We start from the raw sequence: 18,104 nt of genomic DNA, 5'->3' as shown, positions 1-18,104 counted from the left end.
CTTAAGAACGGAGACCTTGCCTTTTTTTTTTTTATCTTCGTAGTCTTCTGTACCGAGGCAGTCAGCAAGTGCTGGTTGAATGAATGAACTAGGCTGGTGCTCCTTCCATTTAGGCCTAGGATACATGGATGGAAAGGTACTTCACTGTTCTTTAATGAGACTACAGTGTCCTCTGTTCCTGGGGTATGGACAACCTTCTGAAAGAACTCGATCGTCTCCTATTTGGAGGGACAGTAGAATTGAGACGCTGAAGGGACAAAAGGACATTTTCAAGGTCACAAGTGGCCATGGAGAAGGGTCTCGTGGCAGCCAGGGACCTGCCTTTAGAATCTGGAAGCTCAGCCATAGGCTGGTTTGCAGGAAGGGGCAGTACCTTGGGCCGACTTGGAACCCGTTGGTGGTAAATGTGGATTTGGGAGCATGGACTTAATTGACTCCTTGTGGCTTGTGCCATTTGGCAGCCAGAGCCCTGGAAACCTCTGGCTCTTACAAGCTCTGGCTTGTGTCCTTACTGTGGTTTGGGCACCCTAGGGCCATGCTGAGAACAGCGGGGGTGGGGGGGGATAGGAGGCACAGATTGAAATGCCAAGGGGCCCTTGTGTTCCCCAGCGTTGCAAAATTGTGTGTGGTGATCACAGCAGCAGGAGTGGTATTAGCAGAAGAAATAGTGTCTTCCATTTTTTGGGAACTTACTGGGTACGTGCTTTCTGTGTAATACTTCATTTGACTCAAGCTATTTTACACACACACACACACACACACACACACACACACACACACGTAAAATATATGCATTATAAGGGCTTTAAGCCCTTTGAGGTAGGAAAGATTATTATTCCCATTTACAGATGGAATAGCTGAGGCTCAGAAGTATTAAGTGGCTACAGAGCTTCAGAGGAGCCAAGGGCTCAGGCTCATTGCAGCCAAGGTGAGGGCTGGTGCAGAGAACCACGTGATTGTCATAATTTCTACTTCAGTAGAAACTAAGTTTAAAGAACAAAGGAGAAAAGGAAACACACACCTTTATTGGGGCCATGCCATTAAAAAAATAGAAATCGTAAGAAGTCTTTCAGAGCGTCACGATTTAGCTGGGAAATGTTACAACATTTACAAACTGCTGGCAGCCAGAGGCACAGCAGCATCTGTGCTGAGGTCAGGAAGAGAACTTTCCTACATGTCACATAGCCTGGGAAGGTGGTCACAAATCCACTGGGACAAATGCACGGCCTTTCCTCCTGGGGAAGGAGTTGATTTGCCCTATAGCTAATGGAAGGATATGGATCCACTTAACATGATGCCTGTTTCAAAACATCTGGCCCCAACAGCTTCTCTTGTAAGGCGCCAGCACTATGTAAGGACTTACAGACGTCTGTCCTGTGCCGGCTCAGACCAGGGCGGGTCGTGGAACTGGCTGTCAAATGGGATAGCACCCTCATAGGCTTAGCCAGCACTTGATGCAGAAATGTGTGCCTGGTACTCTTCTAGTGAGTGCATTAAAGGTTGATTATTTCACTGGATGTGGCCAGTTTCCTACAGAGGGACTTCATATTCAGCTGCATAGGGCAGAACTATGCATAGGGAGGGGACAAAAATTCAACTCCAGGCCACAAGGAGAGATTGTTTTGCAGCATGGAACTTGGTGTAGTTCTGTTTTCACTGTGGTCCCAGAATCCACTTCTCCTCTGCCTCGGGGACTGTGTGCTGCTTTTGACCAGAGCGTTCTTTTGCTATGCAGCTGTGCAACCACCCTGTGTCTGGTGGCCGCTGCAGCTTCGGTGGTCTTCTTTAGAGACCTGCCTCCCTCTCACCTAGCAGGCTATTTCAATCTAGCGAAGGTTGGTCAGACTGCAAATGACAAGGCATGTTTTCTTCCATCCTTGTTTCTAATTCTGTAAGCATTGGAAAGGTCTTCAGCAAGTTACTCAACCACCACGAGCTCAATTTTTTCATCTGCAAAATGGGGATGACCGTAGAAACAGTTGGGTTTAGATGAGATGGTACATGTGAGATATGCATGTAATGATCTAGTAAAGTAATGACCTAGTAATGACCCAAAGCCTGGGGGAAGCTGAAGGTTATCATAGTCACTGTGGCCCCACTGACTGATCACTTTCAATATACAAGGATTACAATGCCCTTGGCTTCTCTGCCCTTTTATCCTCATAGTTTATGGAGGGTGGAGCCCAGAGAGGATAGTGACTTGTCCAGTCTGGATGGACAGGTCTAGAAATTGGGAAGTTTCGTTCTAAGCAGTGTTTAGCCTGGACTGAATCCTGGACCATGGGTTTGTTCTTTGTTTCCTCTCTCTCTCTCTCTCTCTCTCTCTCTCTCTCTCTGTGTGTGTGTGTGTCTGAAAGACATCACTGGGACAGTTGGCAACAGTTGAATAAAGTCTGTAGATTAGATGATAGTATTGTATCAATGCTAACTTCCTGATTAGGCAAATAAACTGGTAATGCAAGAGAATGTCTTTTTTAGGCAATGTACACTGAAGTGTTTAGAGGGGTATCTTGTGTGCAACTTAGTCTCAAATGTTTCAGAGAAAAAAACTATATGGAGAGAGGACAGATTAAATATACACATTTGGGGTCTTTAGTAGGTGGCGTCCATTGTACTCATGTAACTTTTCAGTAGGTTTGAAACTATTTCAAAATAAAAAGTAAAAACAAAAACAAAAAACAACCCTCATCTGGTTAGGACCCGTGTGAAATAATAGCCCTTGGGTGTTAGAGTTATTGCAGAGCAGACCTGTGATCAAGGTGGTGTTTCTAGCAACTCCTGCCCTTGTGTGGTAGTGGGGGGTTTGTGTGAAAGGGTGCAGGTGGCCCTCAGGAGTTCAGTAAGATAGACTATCAAGTGAAGAAAGGAGAAGAGGGTGGATAAACTAAGAAGTGGCCCGTGAACATGGTACCCTTCCACCAGCAAAGGAGGCATTACTCGGAAATGATGTGTGCAGGGAATAGGAGAAACCGAGGCTGGCAGGAGAATTAGCTCTGATTTGGGCCTTAGCAAGTGAATTGGGTTCGGATGACAGGGCAGTAGATGGGAGGGTCAGAAGCTCTAGGAGGGGGACTGGGACCACGTGGTGCTTTAAGACCAAACTTGAGGAGTGGGGTGTTGGAGGTGGGTTGCCAGGTGCCCTTGAACCCAGAGCTTGTGTGATCTACACAACTAGCCTCTACCTGTGTGCCACATCACAGTAGACACCTTGGGCATGGGTTGTCACAGAACCAGGAGGAAACCCCTGGCATGAGGTGTGGCACTGAATCCTCCTCGGGTCCTTGGGAGGTGGCAGCAGGGGGCTACTGCAGGCAGTGGAGTCTCCGTTGCCAGGGCCTTTGGTGTACAGGTACCCTAGTTCAAGTTTAATCGCTCCACAATGCTGCTTTATCTGAAAGTAGCACTGAATGGTTCCTGTTGTAAAAGATTTAAACTGGACAGAAGGAACACACCCACGGCCTCCTCCAACCCGACCCCCCTCCCCCTTCCCAGTCCCGTCCCAGAGGTAACAGGTGTAGACAGCTCCTGCAGTCAGTCCTTCTTCAGAGTATCTGTGGAATCGTGTTTGCCGAACGGCTGGGACTGTGGGCTCTGGAGCCAGACTTCCCGCATTCTCGAACCACCTACAAACTAGCTGCAAACTTCGTAACTTTGGACACGTTACCTACCCTCTTCGAAGCCTGTGTTCCCTCATCTGTAAAATGAGATTCTTCGTACAGACCTAACAGGGTTGTTGTGGACACTAAGTGAGTTGGCACCTGAAAAGTATTTAGAACAGGGCCTGGTATGTAGTAACTGTCTCAAGAAATGTTAGCCGTCCTTATCTACCGATCTATAAGGGCCAATTTTTTTTGGTTAAAAAACAAAAAGTGCTAATGTGAACATTTTCATCAGTAGGGTTCTTAGTTGCAAACAGTAGCTCTCGGCTGGCTGATAGTGACGGAAATTTCTTTAAAAGACATCAGGGTGGTCCCCAGTCTTGCTGTGGGCCCAGACTGTGGACACCAGGCAGCAGCCCGGACCACGGCCACCATTATGCCCCGAAACCAGGCTGATAGCATCGCTGCAGTTAATGTTACTGGTGGCATTTGCAGGCCCCAGTGAGAGGTGGACCCGGCCCCCACCAGGACTTGAAGAAGGCAAGGATTCCTAGATAGGAGGGAGTTCAGATGCCAGGCACCCAGCATCTCCCGGAATAGCATGTTATTCACCCGAGCTGTCAGTGTTCACAGACACACACTGACTCAACCTTTTTCGTGGTTGCATAGTATTCCCAAGACGGACACTGATGTGCCTGAGCCTTCACCTAGCGATGAACCTGTAGGTTGTTGATGCTTTTTGCCCTGTTGCAATGTGCCCCACTGAGCACACTTGTACATGTATCTTTATGGCAAAGTGGCTTTTCTGTTGGATAGATTCTTAGACCTGGAAAAGTATAAGTGTATTCATTATTGTTCAAGTTAATATTTTTTGTATTCTGTGGACATCGAAGGACATTCTGAATATGAGTAAACCACGTTTTAAGCAGTTTTTTAAAAATTGTGATAAAATATATGTAGCCTAAAATGTACTATCTTAACCGTTCTTAAGTGAACGGTTAAGTACTTTCACACTGTTGTGCAGCCATCACCACCATCCGTCTCCAGGACTTTCTTCATCTTCCCCCACTGAAATTCGGTCCCCACTGAACAGCTGCCAGTTCCCTCTCCCCATGGCAGCTCCCTTTCTACCTTGTGTCTTTGTGGATTTGACTGTTATGCGGTTGTTAGAGCTTTATCACAAAAGTCATCTGTATGGGAGTGATTGCTGGAGGGCTGTGGGATGATTTCGATTGCGAACTTGGGCATTTTTGGAGAGGGTGGGAGTGAGGCCTGGAGATCCCTCTGTTGGTAACAGCTCAGAACTTTTGAGCACTTGCAGCGTGCCCAACATCCTGGCCTTCTCTGATGCTTCCTCCTGCAGCTGTACCTCAGTGTCGCTGAGGGAGCTTTAACAATGCGGGAGGCCTGGGCTAGGCCCAGCAGTGGACCCCACACGTCAGCACTTTACAAGGCTCCAGGTGGTTCCATTGTACAGGCGAGGTCAAGAACCCCTGCTCTAGAGGATAGCTGCACTGAGTCACTACCCCCATCTGGGGTAGGGATTAGGATTATTCCTAATCTGGGGTGCCTGGGTGGCTCAGTCGGTTAAGCGTTTGACCTCGGCTCAGGTCATGATCTCACAGTTCACGAGTTCGAGCCCCGCATCAGGCTCTCTGTTGTCAGCACAGAGCCCTTGCAGATCCTCTGTCTCCCTCTCTCTCTGCCCCGCCCCCACACTCTCAAAAATAAACATAAAAAAAAAATCCCAAATAGTGAAGTCTCTCCCATTAAAAAAAAAAAAAAAAAAAGGATTATTCCTAATGTACAGGTAGGAAACCAGGTCTGAGAAAGTGTTACACAGCCAGTGAAGGCAGACCCGCCTCCTGGCTCAGACCCCTAACTGCAGTGATTTTTACTGCTGTCCACCCACAGATGGAGAGGGGAAGAAAGCCCTCCGCCCTCATAATGGAGGAGACTCCTGCCTCTTCCTCTTCCTCAGTCTCATCCACCTGCTTTCAGATTGCCCAAATGCCACATCTCTGGTCTCCCTGCTTGGGGTTCACTCTGCCTAGAATGTTGTTACCCTCACTCCTCAGATAGTTTTGCTCACCTGCCCCGACTCTAAATTAGGCCTCCTGTTCTTTTTCTTTCAGAATGCTAGAAACAGTAAGTGATGATGTATTTATCTGCCTTGATTCCCCAGCTGCTGGCATACAGTAAGTTAGAGATGCATGGATGGGAAGAAAGCAGTAAGGACCAGGAGCACATGCACAGGTGGAAAGTCAAGAGAACTCCCTGCTCACTCAATCATGGCGCCTAAGAACACACATGAGAGTCGCCTGCTTTTCTGGGGCAGGTGAGGGGCTTGGACCAGCTGGCTATGACTTGCTCAGAGTTAGGGTTACCTTCTGAAAGTAGGGACGACAGACAGCTCTCAGGTGCCTTACACGTCAGGGTCACAGGGGGGCCCGACACCTAGGGCTGCTGGGCCCAGCCCCAGACTTGGACTGAACTGGTGTGGGCATGGGTCTTTGGTGGGAGGCGAGGGTGTGGCTGAGTGACGTGGGCTGGAAGGTCGGGGGAGTGGGGGGAGAGGTGTGATGCCCCAGCAGGAGCTGGGTGGGGAATATGGTGCAGGAGGCTGGGTTGAAGCTGTCCCAGCTTGTATAAGCAGGCACCCTCAGCCAGACCAGAGGGCCCTGGAAGGTTATCAGGTGATTTCAGAGTCTGTGCTATGGCTCAGTGCTATGGGGGTTTCTCAAATGTTGGGCTTGACTTTTTTTTTTTTTTTAATTCTCTTTTCACCACATAAAAATGTGCAACCGAAATAAAATATGTCTGATTAAATACCCCACATTTCAACATACTGGAGCCCAACCGATGCACTAACTAGAACTGCCAGGGTGGCTCACATTGGGGCAAATAAGTCCCCTGCCTTTTTGTCTGTGTTGGAATTCTTAGAAGTGAGGTATTAGGAAGCTTGTAGGTAGCCCCAGGTTTGTTAAATATTCAAGCATGCATAGAACGCTCGCGTGCTATTGTGCAGATACTCACCTGTGCTCTTGGTGGGCCCGGCTTGGGGTGTCTTCATAGCTCAGTGGCCAGTTTAATAATGTATGATGTGTCACTTTGTGGAAGTGTCTCACGATGGTTGGTTATAGGCTTATTGTTGGGTTTGGGTGCATCGTTTGATTTCTAAATTTGTGATTAGGACACAAGCAGTTGTTTCGTATTGTGGGAGACCAGTATTGCCTAGTGGTTAGGGTGTGGAGTCTGGTCTTGATTCCCACCTCTGCTGCCCGCTACCTGTGTGGCCTTGGGTAAGTCACCTGACCTCTCTGTGCCTCCTTTTCTTCATCTATTAAACGAGGATAATAATAGTATTATGAGCTTATGTAAGTACAGGTCAAGTGCTTAGAATAGTGTCTAGCAACTAATCATTATTGTCTAAGAATTTTCCATTGTTTCCAGTTTTGCCATCATTTTTAGTAATTATACTTTGAAAAAAAAAATAAGTCTACCACTATTTCAAGCCTTGGAGCAATTGAACTCCTGTGTTCTCAACCAGAGTAGTATTGCCTCCAAGGGGACAAAAAAAAATCTAGCTATGACAGTGGTGCACAGCCCTCCGAAGGGTCACTATACATAAAGAGATACACAGTATATCTATGGTGTTAAGATTTCATGGAGGAAGGAGAGCACAATTAGGAAAAAATGTCTACCAAGGCTCCTTAAGGGGGGTGATAATGAAAGAAAGGTTGAGAAACTCTGATTTACCTTAAAGACTATCCTAAGATCAAAAGGCAGCCTCCTGAAAGCCTGTTAGCATTAGCTACTACTTATCTGTGGAAATCGAGATTTTCCCCCCGTTCTCTGCAATTAAAAACAAAATTCAGAAAGAAATTACCAGTGTGGCTCAACCGCAACCTTGAATTTCAGGCTGCAGCAAAACACCTTTGTTCTTCTCCTTGACTTCTCTGATGTTTATGGTGAGGATTTGCATACTCATAACAAAAGTACCGCCCCCGTGTGAGGGTTCCAGCAGCCTCCTGGTTGCGCAGGGTGGTCACTGTGGTGACTCTGGTCAGGTTAGGTGGCAGGTAAGGCCTGTCTGTGGCCGGGGAGGTGAGGCAGCTGCTTTCCTGAGCCCCGGGCGAGGTAGCAGACACGGAGAGGGGCGTGCAGGGGTCCTGGAGTGTTGTGAGCTGTCTGTGGGACTCCTCAGAAAGGTTCAGGGCCCACGTGCAGTGTGACAAAAGACAAAGACCCTCTTTATTGCCACAAAGGTGGGTGGGGGGCTGAAGCCCCCAGATGGGGTACAGGCTTGAAAACCAAATCAAGTTGACCAACAACCTTAGGTTACAGTCACGTGGCATCTCCATTACTCCTGAATTTCCCGTTTGGGGTTTTATTAGCTTGTAGTCAAAGGCGACATTGTGAAGAAACCCAGATTAGAATTCAGCTTATAAAACAGCTGAGAGAGGGAGGAGGGTGGGATGGAAGAGCCAGGAACTGCGCAGAAAGTCGTCGAGAGGTTACTCAACAAAATCAGAACCCAAACGACCACTGTCTGTGTGTGTTCCTTGCGAGTAGGGAAGGAGCTCCGAGCAGGAACCCAGGGGGAGGCACAGGTAGCTCCTCATTTCTGTCCTCAGGCCTGAAGGGTCCTCCGATCTGGGAGGAATTTCCCACGGCCGGTGACTGGGTTGGGGCCTGGACAGCCTCCCACAAATATACTAATGAACAACACACCCTGGCCATGACTTTGCCAATTGGAAACAGCTTTGGGGCTCCGACATGAATGTGGAGCCTAATGCAGACCTGACGGGGGTTTCACCAGCTTATGGGAAAATAATGAATATCAGATAAGCAGTGTTCCCAATAAGTGAGCACTTTGGGGTAGCTTACCTGAGATGAGGAGGTGAAATGAACCTCTTCTTCCCAGCCCTGTAAGGAAAACAGGTTTGTTTTGGGGAGGGGTGGGTGCAGAAGAGGGGTGGTTCTATTTTACCAAATCAGAAGGTGAAGACAGCAGACTTGAGAGTTTGCGGTTTTCCCAGACTGAGGCTCCATCCAGCCTTCCTGCCTCTGGTGCCAGTGCCCGGTGCTGCCTGTCCCTGCCACCCGTGCTGAGTGGCTGTTCCTCCTGGTTCAAGTTAGAGTCGTAGGTTCCCAAGGACGAAATTGTAATCCGATCCCCACCCCAACTCACTATGGTGACCTCAGTATGTGTCTTAGCCATTTTGTACTTCAGATTCTCTGTCTACAAAATGGCAACCTGCTGATCTTTTTTTTTTTTAATGTGGAAGAGACAATAAAATGAAATCCCAGTTCTAACAGCCAGAAACTGTGAGCCATTTAAAATTTTGTCTGTCTTATGTTTATGAGAAAGGATAAAATAGCAGATACCTAAACCAACACCAGGGACTCCTTTAAAAGCTCAAATTCTAGGGCAGTGGTTCTTAATTCTGGCTGCACATTAGCGTCAACTGGGGAGATTGTGAGAAACACTAGTCCCTGAGCCCCACCCCAGACCAATTAAATTATAATCTCTGGGAAGGGAAGTCTAAGCATCTCTGTGTTTTGAAAGGCTCTCTCTGGGTCAGTCTAATGGGCAGCCCTGGTTGGGAACCATTGTTTGGAGTATGCCAGTGGATGTAAGGCTTTCAGGCTTTATTTCCAGAAATACTGGGCAAGATCGTTTTTCCCTTTATCTCTTTATGTAATTAATGGCTTAAAAATACATCCTATGTATTTATTTAATTGAGATAAAATTTATGTACTCTAAAATTCACCCTCTTATGAAAGTGAACAATTTGGTGGTTTTATTATACTCACAGAATTGTGTAATCATCAACACTACCTTGCTCTAGAACATTTTCATCACCCCAAAAAGAAACTCTTATCTGTTAACATTCCCTCCCTCTTATCTTCTTCCTCCAACCCTGGCAAGCACTAATCTATATTTTGTCTCTCTGGAGTTGCCAGTTCTGAACATTTCATATAAATGGTGTCATAGAGGGGCGCCTGGGTGGCTCAGTCAGTTAAGTGTCCAACTTCAGCTCAGGTCATGATCTCACAGTTCGTGGATTCAAGCCCCGCCTCGGGCTCTGTGCTGGCAGTTTGGAGCCTGGAACCTGCTTCAGATTCTGTGTCTCCCTCTCTCTCTCTCTGTCCCTCCCCAGCTTGTGTTCTCTCTGTCTCTCTCTCTCTCTCTCTCTCAAAAATAAACATTATAAAAAAATTTTTTTAATAATAAAATAAATGGAGTCACAGAACGTGTATCCTTTTGTGATTGGCTTCTTTAACGTAACATAATTTTTTCAAGGTTTATTCATATTATAGGATGAATCAGTACACATTCCTTTTTTATGGCCCAATAGTATTCTGTTGCATGGCTATACCACGTTTTGTTTATCCACTCATCTTTTTTAAAAAAACTTTTTTAATGTTTATTTTTGATAAAGAGAGAGACAGAGTGTGAATGGGGGAGAGGCAGAGAGAGAGGGAGACACAGAATCCGAAGCAGGCTCCGGGCTCTGAGCTGTCAGCACAGAGCCCGACAGGGCTTGAACTCTAGAACTGTGAGATCATGATCTGAGCCAAAGTTGAACGCTTATCTGCTTAACAGACTGAGCCACCCAGGTGCCTCCATCCAATCATCTGTTGATATATGTTTGTGGTATTCCCACTTTTTGACTATTATGAACAGTGTTGTTATGAATATTGTGTACAAGTTTTTGTATGAAAATAGACATGCATTTTCAATTCTTTTGGGTATATAGCTAGGAGTGGAAGTGCTGGGTCATACAGGAACTCTATGTTTAAACATTTGAGGAATTGCCAGCCTTTTTTCGATGTAGCTTACCAATTTACACTGCCTCTAGTAGCATGTAAAGAGTAGTTTACTGTCACTATTTTTCTCTCAGGTCTAGAGCTGAAGGCAGCTGATAAAGTGTGTATTGAAAGTCTTTGTTGGGGTGCCTGGGTGGTTCAGTTGGTTAAGCGTCCGACTTCGGCTCAGGTCATGATCTCGCAGTTGATGGGTTCAATCCCCATGTCAGGCTCTGTGCTAACAGCTCAGAGCCTGGAGCCTGTTTCAGATTCTGTGTCTCCCTCTTTCTCTGACCCTCCCCTGTTCATGCTCTCTCTCTCTGTCTCAAAAATAAATAAATGTTAAAAAAAAAAAATTAAAAAAAAAGAAAGTCTTTGTTTTCCCGCAACAGAGGTACTACACCTCTGTTGGACCTATTGTCAACTAAAGACTGAGTATTTTTTAAGTCTTGAAGTGATAGATTTGCATGCAGGTATATTGTATGCACCTGAACTCTGGGGGAATTGATATTTTAATTTAAATTTAAATTAAATTAAATTTAATTTAATTTTAGAGAGAGAGCATGTACAAGTGGGAGAGAGGGGCAGAGGGAGAGAGACAGAGAGAAAGAGAATTCCTAGCAGGCTCAGCGTGGAGCCTTATGTGGGGCTTGATCCCACGACCTTGGGATCATGACCTGAGCCAAAATCAGGAATCAGATGCTCAACCAACTGAGCCACCCAGGTGCCCCAGGATTGATATATTTATAGAAGCCTTTGGAGGCAGCAGGCAGGAGTGCTTCTCAGCTCATGTCCTTTATTCTAGTTTGTTCATATAAAGATTTCCAGGTGGTTTCTCCACTCTTGTACATTTTTAAAACAGTGGACATTATGTAAAAATTAAATTACCACTGCAGTTGGACCCTGGGGATTGATAAGTCGCTGATAAGGACTGTCATCCACTTGGATGCTTTTTTTTAGAGCCCTGTTACTAAGAACTGACCAGCATTTCTTTCCTTGGCTTGACTCCCATCTGTAATTCACAGCTGACCTTTTATTATTGAGAAAGAAAGATAGTTCCAAATGAAGGTATAGCCATTTAGGAACATTAACTCTCACCTGTCGGGCTCCTGCATCCTGCCTGGGGGGGCTTGGGGCAGCGGCCATGGTGGAAGGTGAGGGCGTGTGTCCCTAGGGCTGGCCCTGTGACTTGTCCGTTGGGATTCCATCCACCTTGTTGGGAAGTTAGTGGCTGTTCATCTACCGACACAACACTGATCTTGCCTTGTTGGTGGCCCTTTTATCCCTGAGACCATTTGTGTTGGTTTTTGACCAGACAGGCTCTGCAGTCCTCCTGGGCCCTGTGGACTGTGACCACAGAATGTGTCAATGGGTTAGTGGTTTTGTGACATGTTCAGATTCTGATAGAAGATGGTTAAGGTCATAATGCAAAAGCTGTATGAATATCTTGGTTCTCCTTGCATATTAGGGACAAAACAACAATCCTTCTTACTGATTAACCTGTCTGTTGATTAACTGCCACGTCCTGGGCTTCAGGATAGGTACTCTTCATAAGTTACTGTTTCATTTAATTTTCTGAAAAAGTCAATTCCAGAGCCTGTGATCGCTCAGCTAGCATGCGGCCCATACTGAATCGAGAGCGGGGTTTGTGCTAAACCAGACTAGCAAAATCTTGGCGAACTGAGGCCCTTTGATCTCATTAGACTTGTTTTAAAGGATTTTTTATGGGTTGAGAACTGTTCTTGGTGATAGAAATCCAGAGATAACGCCTCCCTTCAAAGAGCTTATAGTTGAGTAGGGGGGCCATCATTTATCTCATGCAACATAAAATTGTTGCATGTATTATAATTGTAGTAGGAGAAAATGAACCCAGGACACAAACTGATATCAGCTATTTGGTTCCAGCAGAAAAGGAAACACAGTCAATTTTAAGTATTTGTTGTCAACACCGTGTACATTAAATCCAGTCTCCTAAATGTGAACAGTGGCTCCACTCCCTGGTCAGAGATGCCATTTGGGGCGACGCTGAGAAGGAGCTGCATGATATGCTATCACCAAAAAATGTCTTAGCTATGTTTATTTCTTCTACCAAGGTTTTCTCAGATATTTAAGAAGCATCCTTACTGATGCAGAAACAAATAGGGATTTCAACCGATTATTTTAAAAGTAAATCTCGTCCTCTTTTATAATTGGTATGGGAAGAAACATTTCAGGATTGTTTATTCCTTGCTTCTCTAAATCTCATAAGCAGAGTTGATGCCCTATTGTCTCCAACTGATTCAGGTCCAGGTTAGCACCTGCCTGCCTGACATGTGCACCTTGGTGATGGGAGGCCAGGAGTGGTCTGACTCCTTCTTGTCTCCTTTGTGCTGTTTTCTTCCTTGTTCCCAGCCACCGAGCTCTTCCCACTTTGAACCTTCCCTTGTGCTTCCCATTCCCCACACTCTTCATCTGGGTAACCCCCTATCAGCTTCTGGGTCGCTTTCTTGGGAGGACTTCCCTGGTCCCATAACTTTAAAAAAGCTGTCACCTTTTTCTTTCTCACAGCTTCCTGCCCATTCTCCTTGTCTCAAACATAGGTGCACCTGCCAGGTATTTTGAATACCCACAGCTGCCAGGTATCTGTCTCTCTAGGAGCAAAACCCATGTTTAGTCTTTACCCTCATTTACAGAACATCCATCATGGCGTCTAGGCCATGGTTGGCCTAAGTGGGCCATGTACCTAGCACATGGTTGGTACTAAGTGGGTAGATATCTGGGAGAATGGATGGACTAGTGAATAGATTGGCAGGTGGCTGTGTTCCTTCCCGGAACAGATACTTGAGTGCAGTGACATGGCAGGCACTTTCAAGGTACTGGGCATGTAGCAGTGAATAAAATGTCAGTTCTCAAGTTGCTTACCTTCTGGTTGGGGAGAGAGACAATGAACAAATACACAATGCGTCAGGTGGCGATAAAGAAAAGAAAGCAGAGTAAGGCACGTAGAGGCTAAAGGTCAGGATGCTGTTGCACATGGGTGTTAGGAAAGGTCTTGCAGAGGTGATGTTTGGGCAGAGACCTGAAGGAAGTGAGGGAGTGAGCCAGATCTAATTCATCACGGAAAAGCTAAATTCTTACCATTCCTTGTTTTCAGAGTGATTTCTAGGTATGTGTTTATCTTGTCACACAAGCAGTTTTAGTTTTTGCCACAAGTCTGGAGCTGAATACTCGAAGTCCAGTGCAGGGGGAGCCTCTGGAATGGTAGCAGCTACCTTTTTTGGTGGAAGAAGCAGTTCCAGAAAGGAAAAAAAAGTTGTTTATGGACTACATTTAAAATTTTCATTTACATTTTTTATTTTTGACAGAGAGAAAGAACACGAGCAGGAGGAGGGGGGAAGGGCGGGGCTTGATCCCATGACCCTGGGATCATGACCTGAGCTGAAATGAAGAGTTGGATGCTCAACTGACTAAGCCACCCAGGTGCCCTTTGTCCCCAATTTTTTACCTTCAGTTTGTTTTTTATTATCTTGAGGAAGTGATAGATCATGAAATTTTGATTTTATTTTTTCTTTTTCCCCTTGGGAGTCAATATGAAATTTATAAGAGCAAGGTTAGTTTTCAAAATATTCTGGGCTTTGCAGGTCCAGAAGCATTTGTATGTCATTGATTTCTGTTTCCTCCATATCTTTGATAGAATTTTACAGTAGTCACCGAATAATAGGGTCAGATATTTCTCTTAATCTAAAAAGTGCCACATTAAAACAGGTGCCTAGTTAGGAGAGTTTTCTCCAGTGGGGACAGATGAATGTACGCATCTAGTGAGAAAGCCGACGAGCCATGCAGGGAGGGCCTAGGTGGTGAATAAGGCCATAGATCCCTAGGCAGCATCCCAAGGAGGAAGGTGGTTGGGACTCACATGGAAACCCAAGTGACATCTTCACCTTCCTTTGCTCAAGCCTGTGGACACGGTTACACATGAGGTCACTGGCACTTGTCCTGTTTGGGTACATGAATGAGACAGGAAGACTCAGCTGGATGTTCTGTGGCCCCTTCCATGTCCCATCGTTTGGGAATGGGGCTGCAGTGCCAGGAGTTGCTGGCCAGCCTGCTTCTTTTCCTGTGATCTGCCCATTGTCCGTGCTCCTGGGAGGATCTGCTTGGACCCTGAATATTTGAAGGGACTTATTGGGTCAGAAGAGGGAGTAGAGAACTATAGGGAGGATGCTCAGAGGCGTCAGACCTGCAGAACCATCAGGACAGTGATTCTCAAAGTATGGTCCATGGACCTCTGCTTCAGAATCATCCCGGGTGCTTATTGAAATGCGAGTTCCTGTGTCTTCCCAAGGTACAGCATTGACACTGACAAGCTATCTCTCAGGGCTGGCTTGGGGAGTGCACCCTGGTAATAGGGAGCAACACCTTTGCATGGAAGCCTACTGCTGCAAATACTGCATTTTCAAATTATAAGATGACTCCCCCCACTTCCCAAAATGTATCCTACATGCACATTCCCCAGGAGTCCAGTGGAGCAGACAGGGAAATCAGTTAGAATGTTAATGAACTAGGAGTGCCTGGGTGGCTTAGTCTGTTAAGCGCCCAACTCTTGATTTCAGCTCAGGTCATGATCCCAGGGTCGTGAGGTCAAGCCTCACATCAGGCTCTGTGCTGTCAGCACAGATTCTCTCTTGGGATTCTCTCTCCCTCTCTCTCTGCCCCTCCTCAGTTCGTGCTGGCTTGCTCTCTCAAAAATAAACATTAAAAAAAAAAGGATGTTAATATATTAGGAAACTGTCTACCTTCTTTGAAAGGAACTCCTTTTGAGATATGGAGGTCTCTTGGTAAGAAAAGACAGGATTTGAGGGATGCCTGGGTGGCTCAGTCGGTTAAGCGTCTGACTCTTGATCTGTGCTCAGGTCATGATCTCAAGGTTCATGAGTTTGAGCCCCTTATCAAGCTCTGTGCTGATGGTGCGGAGCTGGCTTGGGATTCTCTCTCTCTCTCTCTCTCTCTCTCTCTCTCTCTCTCTCTCTCAAAATAAATAAATAAACAAAAAGGAAGGAAGGAAGAGAAAGAAAGAAAGAAAAAAAGAAAGAAAGAAAAGGAAAGAAAAGAAAAGAAAAAGAAAAAGAAAGAAAAAGAAAGGAAAGACAGCATTTGAATCTCCATATACCTAAAATCCTAGAGAAGGGGAGGATCTGGGAGGGTCTGTCTTAGGCTGCGCCCATGGGGACAGGACATAATCTTCACAGGTCAGTGCTGATTCACCAGTACTTGAGTCCCAGCCCTGTGTCAGGCCTCATGGGGGGCACTCTTCGTGATATGGCCATTACTCGCTCCTTATGGTGACCTCAGCTCTGCCTCTCCCTTGCCTCCCAGGCCCCCTGTCTTGCCTGGCTCTTTCCCACACATACTGAATGTCCCCATCTTCATTCCAGATTCTCCTGGGAACTGTGTAGCCTGTTGGGGAGGTCTTGGGCCTGTTATGGCTGCAGTCCCTCACTGGCACCCTGAAGTTTCTCCCGATGGCCGGGATCTCTAGCAGTGTGTCAGGGTCATTGCCAGGTAGACAAGACGGATAAGAAGTGCAAGGGCCAGGGAGGGAGAGAAACAGGGTTGCATTGGTACAGTAGCCAAGACAATAAAGACTGGAAAAGCCAGAGGGAAAACAACCACTGTTTATAGAATGTCTACCTGGGAAACCCAAGAGGATCAAGCAAAACCCACCATAAACAATGGGGCATAGCCAAGACCGTCCAAGGCAGGAAGTTTTCAGTAAGCCACTGAAGGAAGTGTCAGATGACAGTGTGGAGGGTTGGGTGCATCCGGGTTGTTCCCGACCCTTTGTCCTTGTCTGGTGGGACATCTCCCTTCCATGGGAGATGACAAAGGAGCAGCAACTTGAGGTTCTGAACAATAACACGGCTCCTGGAGTTCTGCCATGTGCCAGACCCGGTTCTAAACATGGATTTCAAATAATTTAATCCTCACACCGGTCCTGGGAGGTAGGGATCCCTAGTGAGCATCGTCCTCATCTTCCCATTTTCAGGTAGGGAAAGTGAAGTGTGGGGAAGCAAGGAAACTGTCCCAGGGGTCACACTGCTCAGGAGTGCTAGAGCCCAGGGGCCGCACCAGGCTTCACCCACATGGTGCTGCCTCTTGCTACACAGCGTGATGGGTCTATTCCTGGAGACAGCTTTGCTTTTTCACTTTGAGAACAACCCCCACGTAGTGGGGGTTTGGCAACACTGCTGAATAAGCTCGGACAGTGTTCAGGCTTCAAGGCAGACAACATGGTCCTGAGACCTCAGGGAATTTCGTTATCCAGGGATCCAAGTACTTTATTATTTACTGAGAGCCATTAAAACATAAACAATTCCCTCACTAATTAATTTGGGAATTGATTTCCCTGCCTGGAACCACCAAGATAGAGCATCTCAGCGGTTACCTATGTCTGTTCCGTGAGCTGGCAGGAGCATGCGTGGTGTGGCCACTAAAGTCTGTGACTTTAGGAAAGAGACTAAGTCCCTCTGAGCGTCACAATCTTCATTCATGTAAAAGGAATAGGCTGGGGGGGCACCTGGGTGGTTTAGTCGGTTGAGCGTCCAACTCTTGATTTTGGCTCAGGTCATGATCCCAGGGTCATGGGTTTGAGCCCCTTGTTGGGCTCTGCACTGAGCATGGAGCCTGCTTAAGATTCTCTCTCTCTCTACCTCTGCCCCTCTCCCCCACTCTTGCTCTTTCTCTCTCTCTCTCTCTCTAAAATAAATTTTTTCAGGGGCATCTGGGTGGCTCACTTGGTTAAGTGCCCGACTTTGGCTCAGGTCATGATCTCGTCATTCATGGGTTCTAGCCCTGCATCAGGGTCTGTGCTGATGGCTCAGGGCCTGGAACCTGCTTTGGATTCTTTGTCTCCCTCCCTCCCTCTCTCTCTCTCTGCCTTCCCCTGCTCTTGCTCTGTCTGTCTGTCTCTCTTAAAAATAAATCAACATTAGAAAAAATTAAAAAAAAATTTTTTTTAAAGAAAAGGCAGGGCACCTGTGTGGCCCAGTTGAATGTCCAACTCTTGATTTAGGGTTCAGGTCATGATCTCATGGTTGTGAGATTGAGCCCCACATTAGGCTCCACACTGAGCATGGAGCCTGCTTGGAGTTCTCTCTCTCTCTCTCTCTCTCTCTCTCTCTCTCTCTCTCTGTCTCCAAAAAGAAAAAAAAAAGCGCCTACGTTGATATTACTGAACTCAACAGGTCATTATGGGGATTAAATGAGCTGGTGCATGGAAGGGTCTAGAACAGTGCTGGCACATAGTGGGGTCTCTGTGTAGGTAAGTCTCTCCTCTGTTCTACCCAGGAGGTCATGAGGCTGTGAAGGGTTTCACAAACCATGATGAATGAGAAGACCTGCTCCTTGTCCTCCATTAGCTTATAATGTCAGTAAGAAGAGCTATCTGAAACCACAAACATTTAAATCATAATTCCAGGTGTGGGAAGAGAGACCTCACATAGCAGTGCCCGGGCAGCTGCACGATGCAGTGTTCAGAGCAGGCATGACCCGTGCCCGCTTCCCAGTCTCCTTTCGGATATGGCCTGGGGCTGGAACTTTTTACAGAATTAAAGAATGTCACGTAAAAGGCCATATTTCCAGCACCTCTTGAAACAAGAGAGGTATAGAGGGTCTCAGAAGTGTTGCAGCGCAAGGCTCGCACTCCTGCAG

General features: G+C 46.5%; 1 protein-coding gene and 1 long non-coding RNA gene across 5 annotated transcripts in view; one reads left to right on the top strand and one right to left on the bottom strand.

The window, feature by feature from the left end:
- Positions 1-18,104, top strand: part of TCF7L1 (transcription factor 7 like 1) — a 159,123-nt gene that overhangs the window by 58,372 nt on the left and 82,647 nt on the right. The window lies entirely within an intron of this gene.
- LOC144615947 (uncharacterized) lies at positions 1,006-12,164 on the bottom strand. The gene is made up of 4 exons (XR_013554701.1): positions 11,514-12,164; positions 8,490-8,528; positions 3,183-3,391; positions 1,006-1,950 (listed from the first exon to the last, which is right to left on the bottom strand). It is a non-coding gene; the product is annotated as an uncharacterized LOC144615947 (long non-coding RNA).

The sequence above is a fragment of the Panthera onca genome, chromosome A3 (genome assembly GCF_046562875.1).
Source record: "Panthera onca isolate mPanOnc1 chromosome A3, mPanOnc1 haplotype 2, whole genome shotgun sequence".
Taxonomy (NCBI): domain Eukaryota; kingdom Metazoa; phylum Chordata; class Mammalia; order Carnivora; family Felidae; genus Panthera; species Panthera onca.
The sequence above is the reverse complement of the archived record's forward strand: the minus strand, read 5'-3'. Positions and strand labels throughout refer to the sequence as shown.